The following is an 8,996-nucleotide window of genomic DNA, read 5'->3' on the forward strand; positions in this document are numbered from 1 at the left end:
TAGGAAATAGTGATTCCACTATTTTGGAGGATGTCGAATTATATTGTGATGAATATGAAAGTGGATTTGGAAGAGTGTCAACTTTATTTAGTGATGATTCCACTATCTTGGGAGAGGTTTCAATCGATTATGATGAGAACGAAGTTGCTACTCATGATGATTATTGTGATGAAACTTATGCTATAAAAAGTAGTGATGATTATATTTACAAATCTTGTCATGATTATGATTACCCTTTTTCTAAACATTACTCTTTTAATGTGGAAACAATTTTTAGTGTTCAAGTCTCTTATGATACTCCCACTATTCCGAATGAAAAGAATTTTGCTTATGTGGAGAGTAAGAAATTTTCTATGCTTGTAGATCATGAAAAGAATAATTTAGGTGCTGGTTATATTGTTGAATTCATTCATGATGCTACTAAAAATTATTATGAGGGAGGAACTTATGCTTGTAGGAATTACAATAATGTCAAGCTTCCTCTCTATGTGTTGAAATTCTTGAAGTTATGCTTGTTTTACCCTTCTATGCTAGTTGATTATTGTTCCCGTAAGTTGTTTGCTCAAAAAATCCCTATGCATAGGAAGTGGGTTAGGCTTAAATGTGCTAGTCATATGCTTCATGATGCTCCCGTTATGTTTCAATTCTTATCTTTTATGTGAGCATCATTGTCATCATCATGCCTAGCTAGAAAGGCATTAAAGAAAAGCGCTTGTTGGGAGACAACCCAATATTTATCCTTACTGTTTTTGTGTGTCCACATGATTATGCTACTGTATTAATCATGTTTTATAGCTTTTGTTTCGATAAAGTGCCAAGTAGAACCTTTGGGAAGACTTGGGTGAAGTTTATGTGATCTTGCTGTGAAAAACAGAAACTTTAGCGCTCACGAGATTATCTGCCATTTTTTACTGGAGAGTGATTTTAGGTTGATTATTTTTGCAGATGATTAATAGGAAAATTACTCAGGTCCAGCAATTTATTTCATAATTTTTGGGGTTCCATAAGTATACGTTTGATACAGATTACTATAGACTGTTCTGTTTTTGACAGATTCTGTTTTCTATGTGTTGTTTGCTTATTTTGATGAATCTATGGCTAGTATGTAAGGGTATGAACCATAGATAAGTTGGAATACAGTAGGTATTACACCAATATGAATTTAGAATGAGTTCATTACAGTACCTAAGTGGTGGTTTTACTTTCTTTTACTAACGGAGCTTACGAGTTTTGTTTTGAGTTTTGTGTGGTTGAAGTTTTCAAGTTTTGGGTAAAGATTCAATGGAATATGGAATAAGGAGTGGCAAGAGCCTAAGCTTGGGTATGCCCAAGGCACCCCAAGGTAATATTCAAGGACAACCAAGAGCCTAAGCTTGGGGATGCCCCGGAAGGCATCCCCTATTTCGTCTTCGTTCATCAGTAACTTTACTTGGAGCTAAATTTTTATTCACCACATGATATGTGTTTTGCTTGGAGCGTCATTTTCTTTTGTTAGTATTTGGTTTCTGCTAGTTATAATAATGTTTTGCATCTTTAGTTTCAATAAAAAGGTCAAGGATAGCCTTTGCCATGCTTATTTTGCTTGTATACATGTTGCTGTTTGAAAACAGAAAGTTTACCGCTGTTGCAAAAATTCCCTAGAAAAGTCAGAGAATGGTATAACGTTGAATCTTTTTGCATATTAAGATCTGATTAATTTATTAAAGTGGGAATTTTAGTTCATAATTTTTGGAGTCAGGGAAGTATTGATACTCTTGCATTCTTTACAGACTGTACTGTTTTGGCAGATTGCTGTTATGTTTGCATTGTTTGCATATGTTTGCTTGTTTAATGATTCTATTTGATGATAGGAGTATTAAACATGCAGAGACATTTATTATTCAATGTTGAATAATAATTTAAGTGATTTGTTACAGTAGAAGATGATATGGTTTTGCATTGGTTTATACTAACCTATCTCACGAGTTTTTTTTGAGTTTGTTGTGAATGAAGCTTTTGATAAAAAGAGAAACCATGATATGAGAGGAATTAAGGAGACACAAAATCTCAAGCTTGGGGATGCCCAAGTTACCCCAAGATAATATTTCAATAAGTATCAAGCATCTAAGCTTGGGGATGCCCCGGTAGGCATCCCACCTTTCTTCTTCAACAACTATCGGTTAGTATCGGTTGAGCCTAAGTTTTTGCTTCTTCACATGAGTTGTGCTATCCTTGCAATGTAGTTTTCTTTAGCTTTGCTTGCTGTTTGAATAAAGTATCAAGATCTGAAATTATTAAATGGGAGAGTCTTCACATAGTTTCATAATTATTCGACTACTCATTGATCTTCACTTATATCTTTCGGAGTAGTTTGTCATTTGCTCTAGTACTTCACTTATATCTTTTAGAGCACAGTGGTGGTTTTGTTTTTAAGAAATAGATGAACTCTCATGCTTCGCTTATATTATTTTGAGAGTCTTAAATAGCATTCTAATTTGCTTAAAATCCTAATATGCTAAGCATAAAAGATTTGTAAGAATTTTTATGAGTGTGTTGAATACTAAGAAAAGTTTGATACTTGATAATTGTTTTGAGATATGGGGGTAGTGATATTAAAGTCATGCTAGTTGGGTGCTTATGAATTTAAAGAATGCTTGTGTTGAAGTTAGAAAGTCCCGTAGCATGCACGTATGGTTAAAGTTGTGTGACAAATTTGAAACATGAAGTGTACCTGGCTTGTGCATCCTTATGAGTGGCGGTCGGGGACGAGCGATGGTCTTTTCCTACCAATCTATCCCCCTAGGAGCATGCGTGTAGTACTTGGTTTTTGATGACTTCTAAATTTTTTCGATAAGTATATGAGTTCTTTTGACTAATGTTGAGTCCATGGATTATACGCACTTTTACCTTTCCGCCTTTGCTAGCCTCTTCGGTGCAAACTTCGCCGGTGCATCCAAACCCCGTGATACGATACACTCTATAACACATAAACCTCCTTATATCTTCCTCAAAACAGCCACCATACCTACCTATCATGGCATTTCCATAGCCATTCCGAGATATATTGCCATGCAACTTCCATCATCATATTCATGACATACATTACTTTTGTCATATTGCCATTGCATGATCATGTAGTTGACATCGTATTTGTGGCAAAGCCACCATGCATTATTTTTCATACATGTCACTCTTGATTCATTGCACCATCCCGGTACACCGCCGGAGGCATTTATATAGAGTCATATCTAGTTCTAAGTTTCGAGTTGCAATCCTTATGTTGTAATCAATAGAAGTGTGATGACCATCATTATTAGAGCATTTCCCAAAAAAAGAGAAAGGCCAAAAAAAAGAAGGCCCAAAAAAAGAGAAAATAAATAAAAAAGGCAATGCTACTATCTCTTTTTCCACACTTGTGCTTCAAAGTAGCACCTTGTTCTTCATGTAGTGAGTCTCGTAAGTTATCTTTTTTTATACTGGTGGGAATTTTTCATTATAGAACTTGGCTTGTATATTCCTATGATGGGCTTCCTCAAATGCCCTAGGTCATCATGATCAAGAAAGTTGGATGCACACCCACTAGTTTTCTTTTGTTGAGCATTCATAGCTCTAGTGCATCCGTTGCATGGCAATCCCTACTCCTCATGTTGACATCAATTGATGGGCATCTCCATAGCCTGTTGATTATCCTCGTCAATGTGAGACTTTCTCCTTTTTGTCTTCTCCACTCAATCCCCATCATCATATTCTATTCCACCCATAGTGCTATATCCATGGCTCACGCTCATGTATTGCGTGAAGGTTGAAAAAGTTTGAGATTATTTAAGTATGAAACAATTGCTTGGCTTGTCATCGGGGGCATAGAAGTTGGGAACATCTTTGTGTGATGAAAATGAAGCATAGCCTAACTATATGATTTTGTAGGGATGAACTTTCTTTTGCCATGTTATTTTGAGAAGACGTGATTACTTTGATTAGTATGCTTGAAGTGTTACTATTTCCTTTATCAATATGAATCATTCGGATCTGAATATTCATATCACAAGTAAGAAGAATTACATTGAAATTATGCCAAGTAGCACTCCGCATCAAAAATTCTTTTTTATCATTTACCTACTCGAGGACGAGCAGGAATTAAGCTTGGGGATGCTTGATACGTCTCCAACGTATCTATAATTTTTGATTGCTCCATGCTACTTTATCTACTATTTTAGGCAAAATTGGCCTTTATTATCCACTTTTATATTATTTTTGGGACTAACCTATTAACCGGAGGCCCAGCCCAGATTTGTTGTTTTATGCCTATTTCGGTGTTTCGAGGAAAAGGAATATCAGACGGAGTCAAAACGGAACGAAATCAACTAGAGAAGTTAATTTTGGAAGGAAACCCACCTGATGGACTTGGACTCCACGTCAGAAGATACGGGAGGTGCTCACGAGGGTGGGGGGCGCCCCCGAAGCTCCACCGACGTACCCCTTGCACCCATATATACCTACGTACCCTAAAACTTCCAGAACAGAAGATAGATCGGGAGTTCCGCCGCCGCAAGCCTCCAGAGCCACCAAAAACCTCTTGGGAACCCGTTCCGGCACCCTGCCGGAGGGGTGATCCTTCACCGGTGGCCATCTTCATCATCCCGGCAGTATCCATGATGAGGAGGGAGTAGTTCACCCTCGAGGCTGAGGGTATGTACTAGTAGCTATGTGTTTGATCTCTATCTCTCTCGTGTTCTCTCTCGTGTTCCCTCTATGGCACGATCTTGATGTATCCCGAGCTTTGCTATTGTAGTTGGATCTTATGATGTTTCTCCCCCTCTACTCTCTTGTGATGAATTGAGTTTCCCCTTTGAAGTTATCTTATCGGATTGAGTCTTTTATGAGAACACTTGATGTATGTCTTGGTGATCAACTTGCGGGTTTCGTGACATTGGGAACCTATGCATAGGGGTTGGCACACGTTCTTGACTCTCCAGTAGTAGCTTTGGGGCACTCTTTGAAGTACTTTTATGTTGGTTGGATGAATCTGAGATTGTGTGACGCATATCATATAATCATGCCCACGGATACTTGAGGTGACAATGGAGTATCTAGCTGACATTAGGGTTTTGGTTGATTTGTGTCTTAAGGTGTTATTCTATTACGAACTCTTTTATAGATCGATCTAAAAGAATAACTTTGAGGTGGTTTCGTACCCTACCATAATCTCTACGTTTGTTCTCCGCTATTAGTGGCTTTGGAGTGACTCTTTGTTGCATGTTGAGGGCTTGTTATATGATCTATCTATGTTATTATTGTTGAGAGAACTTGCACTAGTGAAAGTATGAACCCTAGGCCTTGTTTCCTATCATTGCAATACCATTTACGCTCACTTTTATCGCTCACTCCCTTGCTGTTTTTATTATTTCAGATTACAAATACCTTTATCTACCATCTATTTTTCACTTGTATCTTCATCTCTCCGCCGAACTAGTGCACCTATACAATTTACCATTGTATTGGGTGTTTTGGGGACACAAGAGACTCTTTGTTATTTGGTTGCAGGGTTGTTTGAGAGAGACCATCTTCATCCTACGCCTCCTACGGATTGATAAACCTTAGGTCATCACTTGAGGGAAATTTGCTACTGTCCTACAAACCTGTGCACTTGCAGGCCCAACAACGTCTACAAGAAGAAGGTTGTGTAGTAGACATCATAAGGCGCCGGGACCAGCATCTTCGTCAGAAGGGGGTCGGACGGTTCTTCTGGCAGAGGGGCCGGATAGTAGATCCGCCCCACCTTCTTCGTCCATCCCTAGGAGAGTTGTGGAAAACACATTAAGCATTTTCGTCAGGATATGCGAATAAAACATATGAATTGCCAACATACAATGACTTACCAAACTTGCAGGGCGGGACAGTTGGTACCCGCAATCCTCGGCGGAGTCCGGCCACGATTTGCTGGACTTAAAGAGCACCTTCCAAATGTCCTTATGCAAGGAGCCAAAGAGCTCGAGCAGGGTCTGGTGCTTGGCCGGGTCGAATTCCCATAAATTGCAAGCCTTGTGTTGACAAGGAAGAATCCGGCGAACTAACATCACCTGGACTACACTGACAAGTTTGATATTCTTGTCTTCCATATCCTTGATGCGCGTCTGGAGCACCGACAGTTTGTCGGACGAAGACCAGTTCAGGCCCTTTTTGGGCCAGAACATAAGCCGCAAGGGGGCTCCGGATCTGAATTCAGGAGTACCGGCCCATTCCGTGCCGCGCGGCTCAGTGATGTAAAACCACAGCTGCTGCCACTCTTTGACGGAATCATTGAAAGTACCTGCTGGCCATGTGACGTTGGGCATCTTGCTCACCATGGCACCTCCGCACTCGGCATGCTCGCCGCTCACTACCTTGGGCTTCACATTAAAGATCTTCAGCCATAAGCCGAAGTGTGGCGAGAGGCGGAGAAAGGCCTCACACACGACGATGAATGTCGAGATGTTGAGGAAGGAATTGGGGGATAGATCATGAAAATCGATCCCGTAATAATACATGATGCCGCGAACGAATGGCCCGCGGACAAAATGAGGGAGGAATAGAACCCTCTCGTGGGGTTCCGGAGTGGGGACAATCTGTCCCGCTGTCGGAAGACGGTGGCTAATTTTCTTGGCCAAATACCCGGTCTCCCGAAGCTTTTTGATATCCTTCTCCCGGACGGTAGAGGCCATCCACTTGCCTCCTGTTCCGGATCCGGACATTTTTGGAAGGCCTTTGTGGGCGGAGAAGACGAACTCTTGGGCGCTGGAGCTCGAGCGAGGGGGAATGGATGAGAAGAGGAAGAAGAAGGCGTGGGCGAAAGAGGGGAGTCCTTATCTCCTTATAAAGGCAGCAGGGGATCCTGCGCCTCCCCACTTGCCCGGTAAACTCGCTTATTCCCCAAGCATCGCGTTGATGGCGCGGTTGGGTTACCCACACCCGTATTGATGAGAATCCCGTGATAAGGGGACACGATCTCTGCTTCGACAAGACGTGCAAGGAAACCGCCTCGCGATATGTGCGGTAGCAGGTTGGAAAAAATGGTTTGCATAATGACCGGACCACATCGTAATGTCACGCTGTGAAAAGTTTTCAGCAGATTAGATTTGTGGAATATTCTACTCTCTACAGTGGTATGTGGAACTTGTTTTGCAGAGTTGGACACGATCCTTGTGTTCAAAAGCTTCTATGGAATATTCGGAGAAGGAACCCGCCTTGCAATGCCGAAGACAATCTGTGCGCCGGACCCATTGTCATTGAAGCCTGGTTCAGGGGCTACTGAGGGAGTCCTGGAATAGGGGGTCCTCGGACAGCCGGACTATATACTTTGACCAGACTATTGGACTATGAAGATACAAGATTGAAGACTTCGTCCCATGTCCGGGTGGGACTCTCCTTTGCATGGAAGGCAAGCTTGACAATCCGGATATGTAGATCTCCTTCTCTGTAACCGACTCTGTGTAACCCTAGCCCCCTCCGGTGTCTATATAAACTGGAGGGTTTAGTCCGTAGGACAAGAACAATCATAATCATAGGCTAGCTTCTAGGGTTTAGCCTCTATGATCTTGCGGTAGATCAACTCTTGTAATACTCATATCATCAAGATCAATCAAGCAGGAAGTAGGGTATTACCTCCATCGAGAGATCCCGAACCTGGGTAAACATTGTGTCCGCCGCCTCCTATTACCATTAGCCTTAGACGGACAGTTCGGGACCCCCTACCCAAGATCCGCCGGTTTTGGCACCGACAGCCATCTTCATCATCCCGGCGGCCACCACGATGAGGAGGGAGTAGTCCACCCTCGGGTTTGAGGGTTTGTACCAATAGCTATGTGTCTAATCTCTCTCTCTCTCTCTCTCTCTCTCTCTCTCTCTACCGTGTTCTTGAGATGTCATGATCTTGATGTATCGCGGGCTTTGTTAATATAGTCGGATCATACAGTGTTTTCCCATCTCTATCTTGTTGTGATGAATTGAGTTTTTCCCTTTGAGATTTCGTTGTTATTGGATTGAGTACTTTTATGGATTTGAGAACACTTGATATATGTCTTGCAATTGAATACTCGTGGTGACAATGGGGTATCGTATTGATTTACTTGATATATGTTTTGGCACTCAACTCGCGGAATCCCGAGGTGACATTGGGGTAATTGATGCATAGGGGTTGATGCAAGTTCTTGTCTTTGTTTCTCTGGTAGAAATCTTGGGGCACTCTTTGAAGTTCTTTGGGTTGGATTGAGTATTATGAATATGAATTTGCTTTGGTGTTATTTTAGTACGAACTCTAGGATAGATTGGACGGAAAGAATAGATTTGTGTTATTTTAGTACGAACTATTGAATAGATCGAACGGAAAGAGTAGCTTTCAGGTGGTTTCGTACCCTACAAACAATTTATTCTTATGTTCTCTGCTAGATAGGAACTTTGGAGTGATTCTTCATCGCACTTTGAGGGATGGTTATATGATCCAATTATATTAGCATTGTTGAGAGATTGCACTAGCGAAGTAGGGACCCTAGGCCTCATTTTACATCATTGCAATACCGTTTGTGCTCTGTTTTATCATTTACTACCTTGCTGTTTTTATTGTTCGCACTACAAAAACTCATATCTACTATCCATACTACACTTTTATCATCATCTCTTCGCCGAACTAGTGCACCTATACAATTTGCCATTGTATTGGGTGTGTTGGGGGACACAAGAGATTTCTTGTATTTGATTGCATGGTTTCTTGAGAGAGATTATCTTCATCCTACGCTCCCACAGATTGATAAACCTTAGGTCATCCACTTGAGGGAAAATTGCTACTGTCCTACAGACCTCTGCGCTTGGAGGCCCAACACGAGTCTACAAGAATAAAGTTGCATAGTAGACATCACATATTGAAAGGACTCCTGATGGACACTCTACCGTCGTATGGATGTGTGCACGGCGTCGGAGACGGCACCACGTGGAAGAAGTACTACCGTGAGACCACAGAGGAAAGAAAGGAAAGACAAAGGTTAAAT

This window comes from Triticum dicoccoides, chromosome 2B (assembly GCF_002162155.2).
Source record: "Triticum dicoccoides isolate Atlit2015 ecotype Zavitan chromosome 2B, WEW_v2.0, whole genome shotgun sequence".
In the NCBI taxonomy this organism is placed as follows: Eukaryota; Viridiplantae; Streptophyta; class Magnoliopsida; order Poales; family Poaceae; genus Triticum; species Triticum dicoccoides.